Raw genomic sequence first — 25,397 nt, 5'->3', positions numbered from 1 at the left:
ATTGTTTTTGACTATAGATTGAATACCTATACCAAAAGAAAAAATTCGTTTTTTCCTCTGAATACCCCACGTAATAAGGCAAGGATGATACTAATAGTTTTTATATAGGTGTTGCTGTAATAATTTATTTGATAAACTAACAATTATCCAATTAAAATTAAATTATAATATATAATCAGTCCACAAAAACTCCAAGTACTTTTTAAATTTCATAGACATATTGAGTCAATGAAAAGGCTTATTACTCAAATTTCTGTGATGAGTTAAGATACCCAATCATTTTAACTATATTATATATACTTTAAATGATTGAAAATACTTATATCGGCCACAATATGACCCTTTTTAAATAAATATTTATTTATTATTTTTATTTAAAATTACAAACTAACTTCAAAATGAGGTATTTTTCACATCTTTAAGGCCCATGAGGCACTGTTTCACCGGTTTGGGTCAATTATATGCTCTGTATTTGAATTTGTAGGAAATGTAAAGATATTCAATAGTTTTTGCAATATTTTAGAAACTTTAATTGCTTCAAAAAACTTATATCGGTCCCAGTATGGCTTTTCAAAAAAATTAATCAATTTCTTATTATTTTAATGGACGATACAGTGTGTTTACTTTAAGAATTCAATTTCATAAGAGCAATTTAAAGAATGAAATTGAAGATAATTTGTCCTTTAAAAATAAATATGTACATAATCTAGAGTCAATTTTAAGAGAAATCATCCTAGCTTTCATTTGTGCTGAAGGACCACATATTTAGTGTATTTAATTTTATTCATTGGGATGTTATTTGATCAATTCTTTAATTTCTAAACTATCATAACCTCTATTTCTATTTCTTTCTACCTTAATAACCCAATAACAAATTATTTTTAACATTTTTAAGAAACTGGCTGTCGTTTATACAATGTTGACACAACATTGAGGTAAGTAACCAATCCCAGTCGTTCCTTTTTACATAATCCTCTTTTCCATCTTACTTTAATTTTTCTTTTTACTTTTTACATTTTTTATATGTATATACATAGCAATAATAATGTAACGTTAAAGGAAATCATTCCTGACAGGGAGTTAGTTCCCTGTTTCCTTTTCTCTTTTTTTTCCTCCGAATGGAGTGGATTAAAATATTGATTATTATGAACAATAAAAAAACAGACACAACAAACAATCAAAAATGATACATCTATGTGTACCTAGATCAATGGTTCCAAACCTCTGTGCCTCGACTCCAAATGGAGTCGCATAATCAATGCTATATGGCCGTTAATTGATTACAAGACGAATGTGAATGATAAATATAACACGGTGAATAACGCGCATAAAGACAGTTCATACTATAACAGTTCTTTAAGTCGCTCAACAGAACATCTGATCCAGTATTGAGCATGTTTGTTTTCTGGTTTTTCTTCTGTTTCTGCCTCTGTTGTGGTTTCTCCCACTGGTATTGCCAAAATTGCCAATTTAGGTCTAGATTAGATCAATTTGGCAGCGTAGTGGTTAATTTTTTTGTATAAACTTAGTAAAAATACCATATAAATGGTGGTCAAGATGCTCGGCGGAAGTCAAAGAAAAATTGGGGTTGTTTACTGATTGCTTGTTCTAAAATAAAATGTAGTAAAAAAATCCATTATTTTGATATTGTAACAACCAATCACGTGGTATTTTGGGTTCGTCGATGTCAAAGATGAACCACCCTCCAGAAGGCCAATTTCAAAAAATGTGAATAAAATAATGGTAATCGTCGAGTCTGAGCGTCATGTAAGGACTGTTTATATATTGTATTTATATAGACGAATTATCCTTCATTCCTATCAATCAATTATTCTGATTAATCCTTTGGGTGTGCATCAAATTGCACTCTTATTGTTGACAAAAATTCATAACTAGTGATTATAGATTTACAAATTGATATATCCCTCCCCTTTGTTGGTCTTATGGAGTTGCACCAATTTGAGATAAAAAAACATTGTAGTATTGATATATTCACCTAAATTTTGAAAGGGTTTATTACGGGAAGTTATGAAGTCAATAAAATCAAATGAAGGTTTGAAACTATAGTTAACATCAGGGTCGTTGCTAACTTTCATTATATTATATGGGGGGGGGCCCCATATAATATAATGCTGTTACAAAAAATATTAACACCCTTATATAATTAATTATATGAAGAGGTTTATTTTATGTGTTATGAGTGTCCGCATTGCATAGGTGAATAGAAACAAAGAATGAAGGTAGAAGAAAGGGAACAGAGAGAAAGACTGATATGGAAAGGAGATTTTATTTCGGGGAAAAATATGCTCTTAACGATCTTATACACTAAAAAAAAGATGCTTGGTTATTTTATACGTCTAATTTCTGATTGATTTGTTCCACCATTTTGGGCTCTATATGTGATAATACCAAAAACAGACTCATAATATGATTTAAAAAAATATATAAATATATATTTATTTTCTTGTGGTTGGGGCTCAAGACCCTCACCCCCCTCCCCAATAGAGCTAGTGACGCCACTGGTTAACCTTCTTGAGAATCTACATTCAAACTAGAAACTTGAATACAAAGCAGATAGTTAATCGAAAGATGTCTATGAAAATATTGAGTTGTAGCATTGCACATAAAGAATATATCAGATACATGAATATATTGGACGTATTTTCCTCTCCTTTTTTTAGATTATTATTTAAGATTGTTTATATCTTGAGCTACCACTTATTTTGTGTAGAATTTGTTTATATTACTTGAGGAAATAATAAACGCATCCCCTCAAAATAAAATAAGCTATAATGAATTATATTTGTGTTCTTTTACGGATTATTGTCAATTTCTATGAACAAATTATTCTCATTAACCATTTGGGTGTGTCACAAATTGCACTTAAAGTAACCAAAAGTGATTGTAACAGTAAAATAATGATAAATAAATGTATTATATTTAAAAAGGGGCTATATTGGGGACAATATAAGTTTCTTTATACAAAAAAATATTATAAAATATAGCTAAAGATATTGAGTATTTTAACTACTCCAAGATATATGACTAATAAGGCTATAATTGATTCGAATATTTCTATAAAATATATCAAGTCAATAAAGAATTCGGATTTTTCTTCAGATTTTTTGTATGTTGAGGCAATTATTCGACATATTTTTGTTATTTGGGAGTTTACTTTTGAAACGAAATGAAGAAATAGAAATAACAATTTGCGGAGCAGCATTTTATATATAATTATAATCATACGGACGAATAAACTTTAGATATATGAAATAAATAGATTTATTCATCATGGTTCTTCAGGAAACAAAGTATTTATGTATTTTGATTATGATTTGTATAAGTCCATTGTCTTTTCTCTCCCGCTTTACTTAGATGACTGAAAAACTTCTGAATGAGTACCCTCACAAAACACATCCAGATATAAATTAAATTAAGTAGACTAATTGCACATCAATATAAAAGCAATATATAATATTTTCCCTCAAAAATGAATCTGGATTACATTTCTAATCTTTTGACAAATTATCGTCAATTTCTATTCACAAACTATTCTTATTAACTTTTTAGATGCGTCGCGAATAGCACTCTTAAAATGGGCTCCCTACGAGTTGGAAAAGAAGAATAATGTCATCTCTGAGGGGGATAAATGATGATAAAAAGTTTACCATACAGATACCAATCTCCACATATTGTGTTAAGTATCTACTAGGACCTGCAAGGACTCTTGAAAGCTAATAACACACATCATACGTTTGTGGACTGCCCTGCCATCTATATCCTTAAATATTTTGTGTATACATAAACCTAAAAGGGTTGACGAATGGGGGAAAAAATAATTTTATGGTCCTGTTTTTTTGGGAATTTCAAAAAAAAGCAGTGGAACTTCTGAGGTAACAAGGGCTTTAGAACTCTTAGTTGTAAAGCCCTCATCGCCAGCCAACTAAGTACCTATCAGCCTATTCGGGAAGATGAGTTGAGAGGTATCATCTTGGCAGCTTCAGCTCGCTATGGCTCTCTGACAATGAAAATTCCTAAGTCAGGATTCGAGTCATGGAATTTTGCAGGAAAATAAAAATCCGGGACTTTTCATCAACTTCACATAATCATAGAATTGTTTTAAGATAGATGTTAAGAAATTATTAAAAATATTGATCTTGATTGTTAATTTGCATGCTTACTATTTTTTAAAGATTGATATTTAGAATATTAGTTGAAAATCTAGCCTGGAGCATTAAGTATAAACTATAATGTTTATTTATGTACTTTTTACGCAATTGTTCCGGTTTATTTATATATATATATGTTCTATATCGTATATAAACCAAAGAAAGAATGTTGAAAAAAAAAGAAAATAGCCAAAGTTAATTGTTACAAAATAATAAATGCATTATTTAATGCAGCTTGAAAAGGAAAAAGAAAGACTTTGAATTAACATGGTGTAGTGCTGAATGAAAATATTAAAACGGGCAAATTTTAGCTATTCTTTTTATTGGTTAAAAACAGGATTTTAACCTACTTCTCTAGGAATCAAGTTTCGACGATCACAAGATGAAAGGGCTTGTTACTTTTGTAAAAATACAAGAGTAACATCGAGTCATAGTTTATTGGAATCTGAGCAAAAAAGAGAATTATTTGTACATTTTATTTGAAATTAAAAATGTATTTCAGAGCAAGAGATTATAGTTTGATACAACAAAAAACTGTAATTTTTTATTCATTTCTCATTCGAATCTCAAAATATTCTTTTTTTTTAATATTCCTACGCATGTTTACAAAGTTTGAATTGCTATTTTGTTTTTGACAGATATTAAGGTTAAATGGCTTTTGGTGGGGTTCACGAATGTCTCCTATTAGAAAAAAAAATTATAATAACGAAAAAATTCAACTTAGAGTAAAATTTAGAAATATACAAATAACAAAGTTTCAGCCGATTCTAATTCTTATAATGTATAAGGGCACAAAAAATAAAAAAATATATTTTAATGTTTAAATTTTTATTAATTAGGGCTGGACAAAAAAAAACAGAAATATATCAATCATAATTATGATTATAATTAGTTGTAAATAATTGAAAAAAATTATTTCCTTACTGCGTTTAGAAGTATATTTCTTCCTGGTTGCCAAATATATGTGGGATCTGTAGAACCGTTTATAATATATACATCAGTCTAGTCTAAATATTAAAGGTGTTAACTTCCTTCATTGGTAACCCCGATGTGATGTCTATATTATCAAGTGCTTACATAGATAAAGCGTGTCAATATAAACGGGCTCTACAGATCCCACAATGCTCCCCCTAGCATCTGTTTACATTAAATGAAATCTTTATTGTGAGAATGCAAGGATGCAAAATATAAAAGGTAAAAACCTGAGTCTTTGGAATTGAGATGATAAAAAAAAATACCAAAAAACATACAAAATTTAAATGGTAAAAATGCACGTATTTAAAATGATAAAATTAATTATCTGAATTTAAACTAGAACGCAGAGACTACACTTAATTATTTGATATGCATGTTTCGCAACGTTGGAAGAATGTTGTTTATTCCAAACCCTGGTTTCAGTTGATCTACCAACACAAAATCTAAACGATGTCCTAGATCTACTTTAAAGGTACTCTTTCGGATTTAGATAAATATTTAGGGTACACTTTATATATATATATTGCTCGCACTTCTGAATAGGGTTTCTTTTTGAATGGATGGACCTGAGTTTTGGTTATGCAGGTATTTTATTATTGCACTTATTATATGTTATAATTAAATAGAAATTAATTTCATCTGGCACCCTACAGGTAGGAGCCCCTAGTCTGTAATCTAAGTTGGTGTTTACTATGATCCTCACTTTCTTTTAATGGGTGACCATTTGAAATGAGAGAATTTTTTTTTTTTTTTTTTCTTATCAATGTATATATAATTAAGTAATCACAATTTTTGGTTGAATCGGCCATATTGAGACAATTCCAATAACCGATTCTTATACTTCAAAAAAGGCCGACTCTTACCGATTCTGATGCATCGGTAGAGCCCTGGTTAATATTCGGATAAAGCTTTTGAAATATTGTTTATTCATCAACATTTAGCTTTTTGTAAAAAATAGCTATTTTAGAAGAATAAACATTTTGTCAAAAGTTTTAAAAATAACTTTGGCCTAAATTAATTTTTTTCAATAGTAGAAACCAAGAGACGTCTTATCTTTTTATCAGACAAAAATAAAGTCATTATGCAAAATGACTCACATTGTTAACAGTCGTTGTGGACATATGAACCAACATTAATCATAAATAATTTGAGGAATGAGAAAATAACGCATTTTCTTTGGTCAAAGTAGTATACTGGCTTTTATCCAGAAGAAGTAAATATTATACTAAATTAAAATTCAATGCATTTTACCAATTTAGTATTACAAAAATACAACTAACCGACATTTTTATCTCATATGTCACTAGCACGGTCTATATTTAATTTATCTTATGTTTTTGTAAAACATGATTTTTATATGAGTTAAATCTAGGTTTTACGTGCGTCAAAAAATATTATTGCCATTAATCCTTTGGACGAGTCTCTAATTGCAATTAAAGTACCGAAAATTCTTCATTATAATAAAAAAAGTGTAAATGTGAATATTTTAGGTTTTAAAGGGACCATATTGTGAGCAAATACAGTCATCAATGTTTCATGAGAAGTGTGACAATAGGCACTTTAAGATAATTGTAAATGCCTTCAATACCTACTGGGAAAGTTGTGTAGTTAATACTTTTATAATCAAATTTAAAACTATAACATTCTTGTCATTTATACTTTCAATATTAATTCAATAATTTTATTGTCTGAATGTGTTCTTGAATTACTCTATATTTGATAATCAGAGCGAATTAGCTTTGATCTAAATTGTTCATCTGGAGCCAAATCAAATGTATTAGTACGAGTTAATTAAAAGTTAAATTTTCGAAAGTTCAAACCGATTCAGAATTTTTTTCTTCTTTTTAAGCAGATTTGAAATCCTTAAGAACACAAAGATTTACTTCACATGTGTCACTTTATGTAAATTAATTGACGGGGGCGTCGCTAGTTTTGTCCATGATCAATACAGTCAAATAATTACTTATATAAATAGGTATATTTAGATATACGTTTTTTACAAGTTGTGATTTTGTACAATTTGTAGCTTGTACAAGAAAATTGTACAAGTTACAATCTAAAAATGAGATGATTAATTTCAAATGAAGGATTTATAGTACTTGGGATGCGAATCATGTAACAATTGAATATTCAACTGATGATATATTAATGGTCTAATTATTAGTAATCTGTGACACATTATAAAGTTAAAATGCCCACAGTTATCTTACTCTAAGACATATAATAACCATGTTGTTTTAATGGATTAAAATGTATTGATAGCATTAAGGTATGGTGGGTAAATGTTTACAATGTGCTTATACTCGTTCGATTTCGTACCGATATTGAAACTTGTACAGGATACATTTTTTTATTTTTTGAGGGAGGGATCAGAAATTTTAGGCCCTCAAGCATTCAAATATAAAATAAGTCGGTGAAAAAGCTATTTGACTTGTCAGTGATGGAGGATTCTCTTCTAAGTTGAATACTTTCATTTCTGAAATCCAGGGCTGAGCCTATAAAGAATAATTTCTACAAACTTAGTAACACAAAATTCTACGATAATTTGGTGTATCAAGAAATATATAGCTTATGCTATGAAAAAGGTTATTATCTACCCCTAATTTGACTAGAGTCGTATTTAAGAATGATTTGAAAAGGGTTGGAGCTCAAGATTTATTATTCTTGTACTGGGTATTGGTTTGAGATGTTTATTAAGCGATCTATAGCAACAATGTTTTTCAACGGCTTTGTTTCTGACATACGTTGTATAGTCAATTTGAAAAAAAAAACCCTATTTCATATCAATGTGTAGTTATACCGAAGTTAAAATTAAAGCATTTATTTAAAAATTCAAATTATTCTAAAAGAATTAAAAATATATTTTATGTAAAGATCTAAAAAATTTTATGTAAAGATATTTAAAAACAGAAACAAAAGTATTTCTTTGGAAACAATATTTTATTTCTTCTGTTTTGTGTTAAAAAAGCAAAATATCTGATGATGACTATTTAAAAATATTATTTTCTTTAAAATTATTCTGTCTTCTATGACACAGTGAGCGTCACACACGCTCGTTAATTCATTATGGAAACTGGAGGAGAAGACTGGAAAATACTTAGGGATAATGAAAGACAAAGCTACATTTAAGTTGCTTCAAATCATAAAGTACACGGTTATATTTTGGTGGGAAAAGGATGGAATTAATTCGAAAATTTCAGAAAAGTTTTATCAACTATGAAGTAGCAAGAACTTGGGAATGGGAATGTAACACTTGACCGCCTGACGAATTCTTCATTTAGAAGGAGACTAGATTTTATCGGATAAGTTCTTTAAAAAAAAAAAAAAAAATTACGTTTAGTGAAGAATTGGAAAACATTTTGACGAAAATATATTTTAATAAAAGGAAATTTGGCCCTAAGAGATTAGATATCGGAAATTTTAATTCTTGTTTTATTACTTTTTATATAAAATATCAACTTTTCAGATGGAGTTAAAGTTTTTATTGACTTTAAAATTTTAAAAATCCGTCAATTTAAAAATAACAAAGAACTAGAATGGTTCAAGAACGCTTTAATGTCATCTTCATATCTCACAATGCCAAAATCTTTGACCTAATCAAATGTATTATCCATAAATAGACTCAAATAATGAGAAAAAAAAATTATATACTGACTGTAATTTCGAAACAGTCTATAAAATATAAGATGAAGTCTTTTATTTATTATTTGTAAAATTTGGATGAAACAGTTCTGTTATTTTTTATATTTATAGCTTTTCTGTTTTTTATTATTTAAGATTAACCAATTGACAAGAAGCAGATAGAGAGAGAAGAAGAGAATGAACAAATGTTTATTTAATTTTTCTTTCCTTTAAAACAAAAATAATGACAAATTAAATTCGTTTTCTGTTTCTAAGAAAAATTGGAATAAAAAACAGCCACATTGAGTCGTCGTTTCATGTCCATTCCTTATATACGAGGCATAGCCTTGAGATTATAAAGCAATGCAGTCTTTAACTCCTTAATTGTTGCAAATCTTCGTCCTTTCCTAACTAACTTTCTTCAGTATTGGAAGCAAGAAAAAGTCACATGGGGCCAAATCCGGTGAATATGATGGCACAGGTATGATTGGAGTGTTGTGTTTTAGGCACAAAATCTATCACAAGCAAAGATAAGTGAGCATTATCGTGATGCAAAAGCCATGAATTGTTTTTTTCCGGACGTTTCCTTGTTATTGCTTGTTGCATAACTTCAAGATACTATTCCTGATTGACCCTACGACCTTATGCTAAGAACTTCTCATACGCTACGCCACAGTAGTCCAATAAAACATTGATCAACACTTTCAAAAGCGAAGCTCGTCATTGGCATCTTCTCGGCCATCTTGGAAGAGCATGTTGACCTTGTAAACATTTTTTTTTATTCGGAATAGTTTCATCATATGTCATCGTCAACATTTGAAAGGCTTCATTTCATTTTTTACATAAAATTTGATGCAAATTCTTTGATTGATGTTCTTCCATGTTGTGGCCCAACATGGAAAAACAATCTAGAACAAAAATTAAGTATAGCAGAAATCCCCTATTAACCCTTTTACTTTATATACAGTGAAGGAGAACATTAGTTGAATAATTGTCATAACAAAATGGTTAAAAGAAAATAAAGTTATTTACGGGAGTGTAATTTGTGACACACACAATGGATTAATTTGATTAATCCTTGCTGATATAAATTGAATATAATTCATCTAATAATACCGACAAATGTAATCCAATATTCATAAAAATCATTCTAGTTTGCTTTTATGTTGACTGCCCACATATTTATATATAGAATAATTTATCAAACTAACTTGATTCTTCTTGATTTGACATTTAAAAAAAAATATATATTTAATTCTATACAACAAATATTTGTGTGTAGGTACATATTGTTGTATAATAAACATACTACTAGAAAATGAAAATAATTCGCTTTGTTCGCCCACAAATTTTTTATTGTTTTTTCAATGTGTGTTTATATAAATAGAAAGAGAGAGAGAGTTATTGCAGATGACACTTTTTTTTATGGTCGTAATTGCGGGTAATTGGCTGGTGTATGATTTATGGCCACAATTGTACTACTTTATTTTGCTTTGGTTTACTTTGCTTTAAAGCTTAATTTTTCCTTCTCTTTCGAGCTCTCAAAGGACGAATATCTAACAATTTCCATAGATATATAGGTGAAGTTGAAAAAGGGAAGAATTTACCTCTGATGGTTGAAAAGCTATTTGGATATTCTCTACACGTTTTTTCATATAGTATGTATATACCTTTTTATATGAATGTATATTATACAAATATACATATGTGTACATATATCGAGATGTAAAAAAAATAAAAAAAAATAAGAGGAAGAAGGAAACCATTTCTTTTTATTGACGTAAGTTAATTTGGTTTAATGGCTCAATTGTCCGTTAAACAGATCCTTATTGCGTAAAAGAACAAGGAAGAACAAAAACGAGGGAAATCAGAGAAGACACGGACGCAACTGATTAAGTCTTGTCCCTACTTATAAAAAGATTATAAACGTGGACATGATGTTGTGCGTCAATATAAAAACAACCTAGAATGAGTACTCAGCAAGCGCAAAACCACCCTCTAAAAATAAAATTGAGTGATGCATCTCACTTTGTTACAAAATTAGAATTGATTACGCATTTTATACATTTTGTGTTACCTTGGCCTTTCAAAATTTAATGGCCTCTTAGTGCGACCATATGTAATCTTCCCACTAAGTTGGATCAAAATCGTGTGAAATCACCGTTGCTCATGGACAACACAATCGGGATAAACTATTTTCTTGAACTCAATGTGAGTAGGTTCGTACCCCAGTCATTCCTAATGAAATTTGTGTATGGACTTCACACAAGTGTCTTAGGTTTGACGGAGTAAATGTAATAAGACAATGTTTACTTATATTTAATCACTGTATCTCCATCTAAGGGCTTGAATGAACATAAAAAAAATCGATCCGTAACTTTTCCCGTAATCTTGGTGACTAACAAGCAAACAAGGGCAAAAACAAAAAACTTCGTTGGGAGAGGTAACCCCAATTTATTTATAGCGTCATATCTACAGTCAAACCAATATTTCATTCACATATTTTAGTCATTTATAAGATTAGTATTCAAATTACTAGGATGTCTTAATATATCCACCACGTATTTTAGTTATAGTTTAAATCATTTACTTGTCCTTAAATACTTATATAGGCTCCAATAAAGTTCCTTTTGAAAAAAAAAAAAAAACTATCACTTGCTTATTTTTTATTATTGTAACGATCAATTTTCACAACTATAAATGCAATTTGAGGCACCTCCAATGTGTTAAAAAGAAGTATTTATTGAAATAAATTGTAGTTAATTTGTCAAAGTGTATAGGTAGATAATTTTTTGATAGAAAGGGATAATAATTCATCAAAGAATACAAATGTAATATAGACTTCATGTGAGGAATATGATTTGAGCGTGCTTTTGCGTTGAGAAGCACCATATCTATTATCTACCTTCAGTTCAATTCTTTTTTGACAGCATTTTCAAAGGAGTTATACACTTAAAATACATCGTCACATTAATGAAATAATTATAAATTGATGTATTTTTTATTTATTTAAAAAGTGTCTTATCTAGTCTCATTTATCAAATGAAGGATTTGCATATTTGAATATGTTGTATTTAACTGAAAAGTTTGAATGTAAAGGCCAAAATACACCTAAGGGGTGCCAAAAAATATATACTCTTAAAGAAATATCTGTCTTATGAGACCAGGAAAAAATAGTTGCCAAATTCATGCTTCTGATATTGAAAAAATCGATCAAAATTTATGTTTTATGTTAGGATTTTAATTAATTTGAACGGATAAAATATATTTTATAAAAATTTGTGATTTGACGTTTTAATTAATAATTCACTTAATGAATATAAATTATTCAATCTCCATGAGTGACTCATGATGGTGTGAAATAAAACTTGTGTTTTAGAGAGAAGAGGAAAAATACTTTTATTTTTTACTTTTTTGAAAATACATATTTTCTTAAAACGGATTGCAAAACAAGGATTTAACAAATAACACGTGATTTATATTTATATCCAACATTCATTTTTAGAAAGTTGTTAAAAAATAATTGAATTGAAGGTATGGATATGTGGCCCTTCAACACAAAATCAACTTATAATTATTTTTATTCTTTGATGAGTTCTCGTCAATTTCTATCCATAAATTATTCTGATAAATCATTAGAAGGCGCTGCAAATTGCATTCTTTAGCAAAAATTAATCGTCACATTATTGGGATAGTTTTAAATTGAAAAAAACTAAAAATACGTTTGCTATAAAAAGTGCCTTATCAAGTATCAAAAATGAAATGAAAAGTTAATTATAGAGTTGATACGCTTGGATATTCAATTTTGTACACTAAGTTTGAAAATTAAGACTATAATTGACTTAAATGTAGTCATACATCTATTAAGCCATAAATAAATATGTATTTATGAAGTAAAAAAAAGCGCTTCGGATTATTCTTCAGTTCTTTAATTTAGTCCAGTTTATTTTTGCTTTATCGGCAAGATATCTATTGTATATTTGACGTGTCAACATAAAAACACGCTGGGATAAAAATAATTCTTCTTTTTGGTCATTATTAACCATCTTTATCAGGCAAATATTATTTATTGCAATAAGTTGATTGCAGGTGAGGCTGTAAGTTCTTTCATAATGTAATTGTGATCAGCCGTAACAATGTAATTTAAACCCCGCGGCTTTCCCCAAACAATCAAAATAACTTATGCTTATGATTTAAAGAGCAGAACTTATTTGATTAATTTAGCTTACTGATGGATTTTTATGAAAAAAATACAGGTGTGATTTCATGCCGAGACGCCACATATGTAGAAGACAACATAGCAGTGTTTTCTAACAAATACTACATGATTTGTATTAATATCGCACATTTATTTTAGAAAGCTGTCAAAGAAGAATTGAATTGAAGGTAGACATCCACAAAAATAAATTGGAGTACATTCATTTATAAAATAATATATAAATATATTATATCAATAAGAACTTTTCCTTTTTTTTTCTTATCTCATCTTGCCAATTCAAAATTACTTGGAAGAACATTTTCCCTTATTTCTATCCTTTTACTGATTATTTGTATTATAAATAATATTATGTACATTAGACTGATTCGTATATATATTTGAATTGTTTGGGGGCATAGGTAGTGGACTTGTTAAGGACTAAGGATCGCAATTCACTCAATTTAGGTCCCTCGCAGTTCAGTCCCACTTGTTAGCCCTTAAACGCAGTATTATCAATCCCTTGTGCCAACATTGAAGATCTCATTCAGTACAATCCCAACTTGTTTGTCCTTCAAAAATGTAATCTCGATCATTCGTGACGTCATGAAGAATATTTTTCCTTTTTAATTATTCCGTTATATTGTATAATATATTTTATAACTATATAAAAATATAATATGTTATATTATTATGAAAACATGAATATTTTTACACGATATATGCAATGCTGTTAAGACATATCTCATATAATTTATTTGTCTTTATAAGCCATCAAAATTTTTAAGGTACATTAAAAGAACCAACAGTTAAAGAACAGCCTCTCAAGAACTGACAGTCTTAAGTACGATATGACCTCTCGTAAGACTGGTATGGTTCGAATAACTAAGGACTGACAGATTACTAGACATTGCCCAAAATGTTTTTTGATACAAAACTATTAAATATATTGATCAATAAGTAGAGGTTGCGCGCATGGGCTTTGAAGGCTCAAAATTCGTGGAAAGAAATAACATTTTGTCCTGAAAATAGTCCTTATAAGTCAGAATAAAGCAATGTATAAAAAGTTACTATTATAAATGAACACACAATCTTTTCAAACTATTAGAATAGTCTTGTCGAAAATGATTATTTCCTATACACAAATGTTCAATAAAATAATATATATGTACCGTGTATAGAGCGCACCTTTTACACCTTCATGTTTTACATAAGATCACAACATTCTTTGAAAAGCGTTGTTCAACGTTACAAAGCACAAATGTTCTACAAATAATATATTTTAGTGACATTTCTTATTTCTGTCATAATATAGTTAGCTAAAGAAGGGATTCTCAACATTTTTTCAAAAAAGTAACACTTCTAAGATAGTAATTTATCTCAAGTACGCCATTAAGACTACAAATAATTTTTAGCTTCTGTGACAGGGTTGTCCGCAGGATTATATTTTGGGGGGGGAGGAGGCACTTGGTTTTTGGATTAAAAAAAAAAAGAAAACCAAAAAATAAAATTTTTGGAAAAAATTCAAAAATCCATATTTATTCTCAAAAAATTTAGTTTTTTTTGGAAAACAAAAAATCTAAATCTAAAATTGTTCAAGAAAAGTGAAATTTTTTGGAAAAAAATTTCAATTATTAAATTTGTAGAAAATAAATTTCAAATATTTAATTTTTTGGAGAAAAATTTAAAAATCTATAGTTATTCACAGAAAATTAAATTAATTTTTAAGTAATAAATTTTTTGAAAAAAAATTAAACATTAAATTTTTGGGACAAAAAAAAAATCCTTAATTTTGGGGCCTACAGTCCCTCCAGCCCACCTCTTGCGGACGACCCTGAGTTATGTGACACTTGTAAAATATTCTTTCAAAATCTCAAGTACCCCTGGAGTGCCTCCAAGTATCCCATGGGGTACGTGTATCCCCATTTGAGAACCACTGACCTAAAGCATGGAACAGATGGAATTATTACGTATGCAGATTATGTGGCTTGTCTTGATTTCCCTTTTTGAAAGAATGGAGTAAAAAAATGACGTCGACTTTTTTCCTTTTTTGTTTTCTAACCAATCAATCATTTTATTTTCCCCTTATGTGGGAATACAAATTTTGTGTGATTATTCCAGGTCTTTAGAGTTCCATGTCTAAAGACATGAAATATACCAAGTGGTTAAATGATTTTTGTTAGTAAAAACTCCCATTCTCTTCGGTACTAAAACAGCACGTGAAATACAATTGAACCATCCCGGATTAAATACTGGTACTTTTCGAAGTGGATACCACAAGGAATATATTTAATGGGTATATGCATTTTTAGAGTTTGAAAAACACTTCAAAAATAGCTTAAATCCTATATTTTACATAAGAAACTAAAACAAAAAAAAACAACATGCTAAACATGGCGCATTGAAATTTTATTTATGATACTTTTATAATAAATTATCAATAACTACATTTGAAATATTACTTATTCATGTAAATAGTTCTGTTCCATAAATTGCTTAATTAACTATTGTTTAAGTACTTATTCTATTTTGTGAAATTTACAAGTTTAAAGTCACTCTGCAACTTCTAAACATTGATAAATAAGACTCAAATGTTATATTTCATAAATTTTTATCAAAAGAAACATTTTAAAAATATGTTCCCTTAACATTTTGAAGAATAATCATTTAAGGGCCACTCTATTGTATATACTTTATATGCTTACATCTAGGTAACTATCATGTATGTATGTATGTAAGTTGTATATGAAATTGATATAAGACTCTTTCATTTCGCCTTTTACATAGGTTTTTCATCAGGTTTCAACAAAGAAAGGGATTTTCATGTCAAGTTTAATTTACTTTGTGGCATTGACAATATCAATGAAGAAATATATATATATGTATATATATTGGAAATCAAGAAGAAGGGAGGCTTAGGAGATTTCACAATGGAATTTATGAGTCCTTTTTACGGTTGGTCCAGAGATACTTTATGTACATACTAGTATGTACAAGGTATAAGATGTCAACCTGTAAATAGGAAGTATTTGTAAAGGTCTGATCTAAAATAATCTTATTTCGAACTCATTTCCTATTTGATTCTCAAATTTATTTGAGAATTATGTTAGTACACACGTACAAAACGTTTCCATTTTGGATTATTTTCGACAAATCAAGAGGTTCAAAAGGTTCAAGGCCTTTGGGTGTGCTCCGCGTATTTCTACTATTAAAAAAATGAGGGGGAAAATCAATTTAGAGCAATTTTCTTTGGAATACTTATGAAAAGGGTTTATTTTTTAAATTTTGTAACAAATAACTATTTTAAAAGAACACACAATATGGTATAGGTTTTTAAATTAATTTCTCTACATTAATTTAACATTGTCAATAGTCAAGGAACCCTGGTACTGTCAAAATATGTTATGGATATTAGAATCAACATAATAAAAATAATTTGATAATCTAATGAGAATGGAATTCGTAATTAGAAAAAAACAGTTTCTTTTATATCAGAATATTCTGAGTAGTGTTGAGTAATAAATTACTTATTATATGTATATCACTCTTTGGAAAATTAATTTACTTAGTATATTATTTAATAATATTACCTTACATTATATCCTACTTATTTTTCGATATCCTCTTAAGAGATGAACAAATTTCCAATCTATTTGACGTGTTTCTTACATTTAGAAATATTTTAGGTAAATATTTGTATATTAATATATAATTCTACTCTTCAAAAACTAATTTAAAACGTTGATTTTTTTGTCCTGGCTCCTCTGAATGAAAAAAAAAATATAGTTTTTTACAGATTAATCGCAGCCCTTTCTAACTTGACATCGTTGAATTAACAACTTTAACTTATTCTTCTCTAATATTTCAAAAATTCTTTAGTGTCTGATTTACAGACAGTTTATAGTTTAGTATTTCTACAAAAAATATTCATATCAATTGTTTTTTAATGATTCAACATAAAGTTTCAAAAATAACTCCAGACTTTGACATTATTATCTCAAACATAAACTGACCAAGTTGTTTATTAAAATCTGAACACTTTGAATTTAAAACTTCAATAAATTATAACTTATTAAATAATTATAGAATTTAAGCAAAATTAATACTATAAATAGATGTGTGCCTAAACTCTTTTAATCATTAATGTAGCCGTCCTTAACGGCAATGATGGCTTCCAGGCGGCGGCGAAAGGCCTGGTACGCGCTGCGGACGTAGTTCTCTGTCATGGTATCCCAGTGCTGGCTGACAGAGGCTTTGAACGCCTCAGTGTTTATATGGCGGTTACTGCAGGCATTTTCCTTGACATGAACCCAAAAGGTGTAGTCCAGAAGGGTTGGCATCAGGGCTTTAGGGGCCCAAAAGTTAAAAAAAAAGACTTTCTTTCATTGTTGGTGTTAAATGAGGCCTCTCAACCCTCATAAGGCTCTTTCAAACCAATTTTTAATGGCTCTCTAGATAGTCTAGAGTGAAATCTGATATCTCCATCATGTGTCCTCATGGACTTGAAGGGATTGACCTGAGCTGTTTTCTCTAACTCCTTCGTGTCCAGTTTGACCTTTTTTTTTATGTATTTCTTCTTCCTCTTCATAGTTTTGGACTTGATGACTGGAGACGCCCAGCTTCAAGGAGTGCGCAAAATGAATTTTGTCGATCACGTACAAGTGTCATTTTCTCAAATTGTACGTAAGCTAGATAAGCTCATGTTTTTTTTTGTGTCATGTTTGTTTTGTAACTAATTGCTTATCCTTTAATGTATAGACATAATTTTTAATTTCTATCACTCCACCTTACTTAATTATTGAATAATTAAATGTTCAGATTTCAATAGACCACCCTGTATTACCTTAAAAAAAGTTTAGGGACATAATTTGTATTTCTTGTTACTCAACTCCAGATCAGATTAAGACATTTTTTTAATAACTCAAGTAAAGATAGATTCAATAAACTGATATGTAATACGTTTTTCGAGATTAATCTGTGAAAAAGTAATTTTGTATTACTTTTTAATTGTTTAAAAAAAATGGTATCGTTATTAGTTACTACATATGCAATATATTTATAGTAATATATTACTATCTAATGCGTTACTGCCCAACATTAGTGGCAAGTTGACAGAAAACCATGTTGGCAAAAATAATTGAAGTTAGATATATATTTTTTTTACATTATATGTGTGGCATCGATATAGGTATAATATAAATTAACATCAATAAAATAAGAAATCCTCAAATCTAATTATGGAGTTAATATTCAAATTTTCGCTATGTTTAGTTCAGTTTAAAACATTTATTTGATTTCCAAGGTTTTCGATGCATTTGATAAGGACATTCTACTACAATATTTAAAAAAAATATTTATCAGGCCTTCAATGGGTTAATCATAATATTTTACTTAAATAAATTGAGAGTCAATAGTTAAAGAATGTAAGACATGTTTAATTTTAAGGGAATCATTCTAGTTTGATTTAAGGTTGATGAGATACATACATACAATATTTATTGGATATTTCAATTAAATATGATGTTTGTATTCCAATACCTTGTATGAGTTACGATAGGCATGAATGATACCAATGATTTATAAGACTTCATTTCGACATCATATAGTCCCTTTGCAATAAAATGTTATATTAATTTTATTAACTTTATACAATGAGGAATATTTTTTTGTACTCTAAGAGCGCAATTTGAGGCCCACCAAAAAAATTGATTACCAAAAATTTGCTTTTATACAGGAAAGATAATTTGTCAATATAAATACAAATAAAATCTAGATTCAATTTTGAAAAAAAATAAATAAAAAAATCATTCTGGGTTGCTGTTGTGTCAACGAGCATCCTACTATGTAATAATATTTGTTGTCCTATAATAAAAAGCAAGCTAGAATAATTTTTTCCCTAAATAGAACGTCAATTATATGTGTATTTTTTGACCAACTATCGTCAATTTCTCTAAGCAAATTATTCTTATGAACCCTGCTTGAAGTAACCAAAAAGGAATGCCATATTCAAATAATGAATATATAAAATAAATATGATAATTTATTTATACCAAGAAACGTCCATTCGTTCATATTTATACAATTGTGTATTAGATTTAACATTGTCAAAAATCATTAAAGCTTCATTTTGTGTTGACAACAACTAATTAAGCATTTATTTATACTTCGAACACAAAACTAAAACAAATACAAACAAGCTAAAAGGATTTTTATCTAAATTGAGTGTAAATGATATTTGAAATATTTGACGAACTGGTGTCGTTTTATCGACAATGTTATTCTTATCAACTCTTAGGTTCGGTCGTAAATTGTACAAAAAGTGGGCAAAAATTCATTGTCACATTGAAATAATTGGTGGTCAAATCAGTGGGGAAATAAGTATCTTAAATCAAAAAAAGTTATAGTAAAAATTCATAGGTATCCTTGACTTATCTTACAAATTTGAATACGAAAACTTTAATTGATTCAAATATGTCCATGAATTGTTGGGCTATACGTGAATATGAAGAAATAAGTAGAATGGGATTTTAGCCATTTAATAAATGTTTTTCAAGATTTTTTTGATATTGACTCACCTCATATGTACAACTTTCAAAGTGGATAATGGTATATGTTACTACTCAACATAAATACAGCAAACTTTTTATTAAATTTAAAAAAAAAAGAAGTCCCTCTCGATTACTTGGAAATAAAAAAAAATGGAACAAAATTTCTTTATATTTAAATATAGATATTTTTAGTATGTTCAGATATTATGATTATCTTTTTTTTCTATGCATTTCACAAAATAAATTGAGAACTTTTTTAGAAAATAGAGTGTGGAGTAAAAAACTCAAGATTTTAGGGTATGTAAGATATTTTTTAATGATTTTTTGAAAGGATTTCATTTTTTTTCTGTTTCTACTATAAGTTAGATCAAGTATTCCCGACTTTTTAATAACTACAGAGCTCCTATACGTTGTTTTTTTTTGACGTTGAGGGAGGAATGAATCCTAGATATAAATCTGAATCAAGGATTTAAATTTAAATAATCTTTTTTAAGACTTTGTTTTCAAAAATACGTTTCTTGATGAAGTTTTTCTATTCTTAGGAAAAAAAAAAATTGAAGGTTTTTTTTGTTTCAAAAAGACAACTTTTAATGGGATTGATAGTCTCAAGAAACCCTAACCAATAGACCACACAGTCCCTAATCATAATTACTGAATTAGACAGACAAATACCTTGTCCACCTTTCCCCGATTTTTAATGTGAAATAAAGAACCCTACCAACATGTGACGTAACTATATAAATCCCTTTAAAAGAAGTAGTTATTTCATTTTTTGAGTAATATTTTTTTAAACCAGTGATTTCTAACCCTCTCATCACTGAAGAATACCTAGACATTTTTTGTATGGTGAGTGTAGAAATTTTTTTTAGCCAAGGAATATTTTTGATTATTGTTTTTTTAAAATGCCATTTTCTTGATGAACGTGATTTCCTCACTGAGCCCAGTCTGAAACCACTGGCTTAGACGGACATAGTAAATTGCTCCCCCTTTCCTTTTTTAATGGGGCCCTGACCACAACCCCCATGTGACAACACATATTAAAAAAATCAACTTTACCTTATCTCTACGATTTCCTCCTCTTTTGTAACAAGAAATACTAATAATAATATTACAAATATTAATTTGTCAAAAAACAACACAAATGTATATAAAAGTAAATAAATAACTATATTTCCCCCGAGTTTTTTGATATTTCTTTTACACGGACTCGCACTATCTTAATATTTTATTCCTTTTTTACGGAGTATAGTTATGAAGTGAACGGGTTGCCTTCACGTGTACAACTGACATTTTTTATAATGGATATTTTTTTTTCTTCAGTCACTCACTCAGAGAGACATACACTTAGTATATATATATATATAGATATTATTTCGTCTAGTGTGGTGGTCGTAGTGAGAAAGACGAACATAGAGAGAGAAAGAGAGAAGAAAAAAGGAAGACGGTTCTTCTTTTTTTTCAAATTTTGCAATGGCGCCTTTTTCCCTCTTCTCTTCTTCCCTATGTATTGTAAATGATTACGTATATATGCATATAATGAACAAGAAAGCAAGATGCCAATTTAATTCAAATTATATGTTTTTAAAACTACTAAAACGTATACTTTAAGCAGAATATGGTTTTATATAGATGTATTGGAGGCGTTACATATATTTATTAGTGTTGAGACTCGATCCGAGACCATTTCCCATAACCCCAGGTTTAGTCTTAAGTGGTTTATTCTGTACAAAAGGTGGGAAAAAAGGCCTTATACTGTAAGTCCAGGTCCAGCCGTGAGTCTTTGCTCACGATTCCAAATCCTTGAATATTTTCTTCGAATCCAGTTCAAGTCCTGAAAAAAATCATAGTATCTCATGTATAGTGAAAAATATGACCTAACACACGAGTCTAAGTTGAGTTGCATGTTTTAGCTTTCGAGTTGCAAGTCAATTATAGAGTCTGCTGATTGTGTGATCAAGTTGAGTAGCGAGTCTAAGCTATCGAGTAGTGTATCTTGGCTTTCCAGTGGCAAAGGAAGTCTCGAGTATGTTGAACGTGTGATCAAGTTGAGTTGTGTATTTTGGCTTTCGAGTTACAGGTCAATTCTCGAGTTTGTTGACTGTGTGATCAATTCGATTCGCAAATCTCGATTCCAAGTCCCCACTTCTGTTCTAGACTGATTCGGTATTATATTTTCTATCCAAATTGCAGTCTGCAGCGTCGATCCAAACCCAACACAAGTAGCTATATGTAATGCATATTTGATGATATAAATGCCAATTTTAAAGAGAAGCAGAGAAAAATAGAAAAGTCCCTTTTATACATAAACAGATGTAAAAGCGTATGACGTGTCTACTATTACCTCATCAAAAATCATAAAAGTCTTACATTTGTAGTTTTTTTTTTTTTTTTGCATTCCATCATATTTCTAATATTTAAAATAAAAAGGAAAATGTGAATTTGTAAGCTTTTTAAAAGAGATTTAATGAAACCCTTTCTATATATTAGTGTTGAGACGGTAACTATATTTATTTATCGGTTCCAGTATCAAAATAAATACTACAACAAAACTTTCCAATGAAAAAAATCCTGCCAAGATAATACATACCATTGGGCAACAAATTAATCAACTCCACCAGAAAATATTTTGGGCTATTTAAGCTCATATAAAGCATAAACGGTTACGTTTGAATTAATATCAATAAATACACTTCAAACACTTGGAACAGACTGACTCTTTATTTCATATATTAATATATATTTACAGGTTGATACTTATATCATATCATAAATCAAACATGCTAAGATTTCTGTCCTCCTCATGAGATATTTCCTGATGAACCAGATTAATAGTAAATAAAACAGTGACTTAATCTATTACGTCATATCTAACTTTCCCCCATCAAATCAAAATTTCTTACATTTAAAATGTGTATGCACAGGTTCCGGTATTAAAATTGATATCAGTATTTAATTACTTTGTATGCTTTTAAATATTAACTGTTTTATGGTACTATTATTATTATACTTATTCGGGAAACAACATTGGTATCAGTATTTCAATGATTTTTAAGGATTTCTACATACTGTGATATTGTTAATGGTATATCATACTTTAAAAAGTTGATTTGAATTAAAAAAAAACCAAAAATACAGTGTGAAGGAGCAAATTGTGAAAATAAATTTGAAGGTTTCTAGTGATAGTTATTAAAATGTTCTGATGAAATATTCTTTAAGAGTTATTAACTAATACAGAGGCAACACAAAGAATTCTTTGGAAAGCGTCTCCCATTTACACTTGTAGAACGACCCTGGATAGCATTCATAAGAATCATGGAAATAAACCTTTTTTAAAATTTACAGTACCCTTTGTCTTTGGAACGGGAGACACTCACAAAAATCTGATAACAATATACAATATTGGTGATTACTATTTTTGTTTTGGTTTTTTTACAGGGAAGTATACTTTTTCTCTCACTAAACATGGCAAGCTACACAATATCAAGGTGTGATTGATGGATTAGGGAATGAAATCTATCAAGTAATTGGATGCATAGGAGTATTTCTTAACCTTCCTGAATAGATGATGAAAGAAAATTTAGAGCTTAATTTCAAATACCCATAGGATTTTTGTTTTTCAGCACTTGATGTAAAGATTGTGGTAATTATTCAACACTATTACACACAATTTTTCAGGAAGTCCAGAATTACATGTTCTGAGATCCATCCTTTCTTAGTTTAAGCCTAAGGGGTCTGGAGGACAATAACGTTAATATAGTTACGGCTATACGGCTTTACGGTTTCATCAAAACATAAAGAAAGTACTCCTAAATCTAGGTCGATAGGAAATGCTTTATTAAATGTTAAGAGCTACCTAACAAAGGATATAACTGTAGGAGAACCTGTGGTTGCTTGGAACTGGGCCTCGGATATTATTAGATATCATTCATCAAACGCATCAATACATTTTTGGACTTTGCAGAAAATACTCAAACTTTTTAGAAACAATAAAAAAAAGAAAGGACGTTCTAGTTGTAAGTTTGAAAGCAAATTTGCTCTTAATGATATATGTTTGTGTTTCATAGATTTTAGATTATAATGTCATAATATTAGATATATGAGTATTATATATTTGTAAGCCTTAATCTGATGAAGAAATTTTAAACTATAATGTTCAATTATATTTTTGTAAATGCATCTTCACCAGAAAATTTTAAATAATTCTAATTTTAATAAATAATTTGCTGTCTCAATAAAGGTTAAAATAACAAAAAAAAAAAAAATACGGCAAACAACTTTTGTAAAAAAAAAAAATAAAGAAAAAAAAATGACAAGCATTTCCGAGATGGAAGGCAAAAAAAGAAGGTTTTCAACTCTTCTTGACTCCTGGAATGGAATACTCTGTAATTGCTCGTCTCGTCCCGTTCTCCTTAGGCCCATTATCCAAAGTTAAGTGACTGAATGATGAGGTGGTCCAAGTGATTGGGATAAAGTCTGGTTCAGGTATGTAAAATAAAAATTGAAGGTTGAAGTTTATGACGACATTAAGTTGCTTATACATGATCATAATTCGCCCACAACCTGCCAAGACAATGGTGGTATTGCATTGGCGGAAGTGAAACTATTCTCAGGACAACTATTTAGCGCAGGTGGACACATCAACTGTATAAACGGTCAAAACGATGATTTCTCAACAACTTGGCTAACATTTCCCCCTAAAAAATGTGGCCTTTTCTATCCAGACTGTAACACCTTGGTCTCGGCATCTGGACACTGTCGAGAAGAAGACCTATGAAACCAGGTACTCTAGTTTTGTCTTCTTAAAGGCTTATTTTGAGAAGGAACTGACCGAAATATCCCTGGACTTCGTAAAAAAACAAAAAAAAAATAATAACTTTCAATTGTTTTTATATATATATATATATACGTATGTATACATAATTGTTTGAAGTGTCGAAGCGAAACTCTGTATACTTTTTGGGAAACTTGAATAGGTGAAAATCATGGGTAACTCTTGTATTGTTTTAACAAAGAATACCACGATAATTTGTCAAATAGTTGAATTGAAATTGCATATCCATTTAAATAAAATTATATTATTTAAACTAGTGGAAGTACCAATTATATAATTTAAAAATAAGGGTACTTCTTTTAGTAAAAAAATAAAAAAATTCAGCAACAAAAAAACACAAAATCTGTCACAATGTCATTATTATATAGGCAATACCTAGTTGTCCATTCAAATCGTAACAGCCACTAATTCAATAATTAATGAAGGTTGAGTGATTAAAATAAATTCATATTTCCATATTTTAAATCTTAAGCAATTAATTGTAAAACAAAACAAACTTGAGCTCCCTAGCTTACGTACAAGTCGAGAAAATGACATTTTGACGTAATCGATGAATTTCTATTTGTGCACTGCAAACAGTCGGACGTCTTCAGGACACCCGTCCTCGGCCTCAACAACTACAAACCGTTGGAGAGGAAGAAAGGCTCTGACAAAAAGTCACAACTGGAAACGGAGGAGTTAAAGAAAACAACCCGGCCAATCCCCTTAAGCCCAAGTCAAGGCTGAAAGAGCCTTGTTGAGAAGGTGGAGAGACCAATTTTGACACCATCAATAAAACAAACCCATCTTTTCCGTTGAAAACTCTATTGAATGAGTCCTTTGAGTTTTTTAAAACTCTTTTTTGACATATTTAGCCTCCAGCAGCAGCAGCACTCAGATATAACTTCCTCCTAGAAACCATCATTGTTGCTAAGGGTGGCAAAATGAATGTTTATGAAAGCTTAGCACACATCTATTTATATATTTAATTTTGTCGAAATTATATTGTTAATTAATAACTTATATTTGTTGAATGTTAAATTTCAAGTGTTTAGATTTTAATGGACCACTTGGTATTG

At 29.3% G+C, this 25,397-nt stretch overlaps 1 protein-coding gene across 1 annotated transcript in view; it reads right to left on the bottom strand.

Annotated features, from left to right (window-relative positions):
* Window positions 1–20,901, bottom strand: part of LOC121122127 (semaphorin-1A-like) — a 140,825-nt gene extending 119,924 nt beyond the window's left edge. The window contains 1 exon segment of the mRNA XM_071890075.1: window positions 20,565–20,901. The gene's annotated coding sequence lies outside the window, so the exon portion shown is untranslated.
* Between the last annotated feature and the right edge of the window lie 4,496 nt (window positions 20,902–25,397).

Source organism: Lepeophtheirus salmonis, chromosome 7 (assembly GCF_016086655.4).
Source record: "Lepeophtheirus salmonis chromosome 7, UVic_Lsal_1.4, whole genome shotgun sequence".
Lineage (NCBI taxonomy): Eukaryota > Metazoa > Arthropoda > Copepoda > Siphonostomatoida > Caligidae > Lepeophtheirus > Lepeophtheirus salmonis.
Note: the sequence above shows the minus strand (reverse complement) of the source record. Positions and strands in the feature narration are given on the sequence as shown.